The sequence below is a fragment of the Bombus fervidus genome, unplaced genomic scaffold (genome assembly GCF_041682495.2).
Source record: "Bombus fervidus isolate BK054 unplaced genomic scaffold, iyBomFerv1 scaffold0040, whole genome shotgun sequence".
In the NCBI taxonomy this organism is placed as follows: domain Eukaryota; kingdom Metazoa; phylum Arthropoda; class Insecta; order Hymenoptera; family Apidae; genus Bombus; species Bombus fervidus.
In genome coordinates, this window is record NW_027212603.1 from 67,501 (window position 1) to 70,000 (window position 2,500).

The following is a 2,500-nucleotide window of genomic DNA, read 5'->3' on the forward strand; positions in this document are numbered from 1 at the left end:
TGAACCACCGAAGTCGATTCAGAGGGGACCGCCGGCCGTCTCTCTATCCTCGTTGTCGTGAGTCATATGCCTCGTTCCGTCGCTAGAGTTTTTCAAACTCTGCTTCTGGCTATCGGGAAGAAACGACCGCGCGAGGAAGACGACGACGACCGTGCGCGTCCCATCGAATTTTTTTTTATTTTTACCTGATCGACGGAAGTTTCGTCCGGTTCGTCTCTTTTACCATCGTCTCGTCGACCCGTTCAGAGGGGACCGCCTGTCCATATCCTCGTTGTCGTGAGTCATATGCCTCGTTCCGTCGCTAGAGTTTTTCAAACTCTGCTTCTGGCTATCGGGAAGAAACGACCGCGCGAGGCCGATGGCTGCGAGTCCCATCGAATTTTTTTTAAACGCACGCACACACATACACCTGAACGGAGATGCGTTCCTTTTCGTCGCGATTTTTCGCGCTTTAGTCGTCGTTGTCGCCATCCGTTCGGAGGGGACCGCCGGCCGTCTCTCTATCCTCGTTGTCGAGAGTCTAATGCCTCGTTCCGTCGCTAGAGTTTTTCAAACTCTGCTTCTGGCTATCGGGAAGAAAAGACCGCGCGAGGAAGAGGAAGGACGACCGTGCGCGTCCCTTTCGAATTTTTTTTTATTTTTACCTGAGCGACCAAAGTGGATTCAGAGGGGACCGCCGGTCGTCTCTCTATCCTCGTTGTCGCGAGTCTAATGCCTCGTTCCGTCGCTAGAGTTTTTCAAACTCTGCTTCTGGCTATCGGGAAGAATAGACCGCGCGCGAGGAAGAGGAAGGACGACCGTGCGCGTCCCATCGATTTTTTTTATTTTTACCTGAACCACCGAAGTCGATTCAGAGGGGACCGCCGGCCGTGTCTGTATCCTCGTTGTCGAGAGTCTAATGCCTCGTTCCGTCGCTAGAGTTTTTCAAACTCTGCTTCTGGCTATCGGGAAGAAACGACCGCGCGAGGAAGACTACGACCGTGCGCGTCCCATCGATTTTTTTTTACCCGAACGATGGAGATGCATATCGGCTGTTTGCTTCGAATAACTGGACGAGAGGAACGAACATATATATATATATCATGGGCTAGCCACCGTGCGCTTTCTTCGCGAGATCGTGTGCTGTACAGAGGATTCAGAATCGGGTGTTATATCCCCGTCGTTTCCTGACGAACGGAGCTTCGATCTCGTTGGTTGTTATATATTATAATGCACTTTACGCCCGGTCGGCGGGCTGCGTGTGTCGTCGCGCAGTCCGTCCGATTTCGTTTTCGAACGTATTTTCGTGTCGTCAATCATATGGCGACTTCCGCGCGTTCGATTCCCGTTGGTCGGACGTTTGTCGGATATCGGCTTCTTTCGAACCGAGAATAAGAGTACAAAAACCTGAGTACACAAACAAAAATCCATGCATAAACGATTACCCTGAACGGTGGATCACTTGGCTCGTGGGTCGATGAAGAACGCAGCTAATTGCGCGTCAACGTGTGAACTGCAGGACACATGAACATCGACATTTCGAACGCACATTGCGGTCCACGGATACAATTCCTGGACCACGCCTGGCTGAGGGTTGCTCACGTAAACCTAAGACTGCTTGCGTTGCGTATCGTTGCTCTCGGTCCGTATCTCTCTGTTCTTTCTTGCCTCGTCGACAGCCCGCCGTCGTTCGTTTTATCTTTAAACGAACGTTTCTGAGTCGGAGGACGAGCGCCAAGCAAAAGAATACGAATTAAAGAGCGGTCGAGGGCTCGTACGCGACGTACGAGCGATTGTTGGACGTTCGTCGGCGTTCGTCGCTGGATCGTGTGGAGACCGGCGTACGCATGCTCTCGATACAAATATATATGAAAAATCTATCGCGTTCACGGGAGACTCGCAAAACTACCTCCGTCTCTTCTCTGTCCCTTCTTGGCTTGACAACCCGCCGTCGTTCGTGTTTTACGAACGTTTCTGAGTCGGACGAAGCGCAAGAAGAAGGATACGAATTAAAAGAGCGCGGAGAGAACCGTCGTCGTCGACGCGGTTATCGAGATACACAGAGCGAGTTTTCTTCGTGGCCGATTTTTTTTTTCTTTTTGTATCAGCCTCTGCTACGTTTTGTTAGTCTTCGATAAGCACGAATGACCGCGCCCCCGACGTCGTCTTAAATGAATTTTTGGCGAGACTGAGAGAAAGCAAAAATATTTTTGAACAAAGTCAGTCGAGAGAGGAGAGAAAAGAGAACCAAGATATTAAAACCTAAACCTAAACTTGGTGGCGTAACGAAAAACTGTGTGCCTTAAAGAAACACAACCGTCTTTTCATCAAGATGTTTTTACTCGTACAGCCCCAGGGATCGAATACCCACTCCGTCTGTTCGTGCGGCAGAGATGTATTCTGCAGGCGCGAGACGACTGACGAGAAGACAACGAGGACCGTCGCATCGATGGGTCGTCGTTGCGTTTTTCATCCTCTGTGCTTTTTTCTGTTCTTCGCGAACCCAGAGAAAGCCGTAGAT

At 50.6% G+C, this 2,500-nt stretch overlaps 1 non-coding gene across 1 annotated transcript; it reads left to right on the plus strand.

Annotated features, from left to right (window-relative positions):
* The first annotated feature begins 1,421 nt into the window (after positions 1 to 1,421).
* LOC139997224 (5.8S ribosomal RNA) lies at positions 1,422 to 1,576 on the plus strand. Its single transcript, XR_011802656.1, has one exon. It is a non-coding gene; the product is annotated as a 5.8S ribosomal RNA (ribosomal RNA).
* The last annotated feature ends 924 nt before the right edge of the window (positions 1,577 to 2,500 follow it).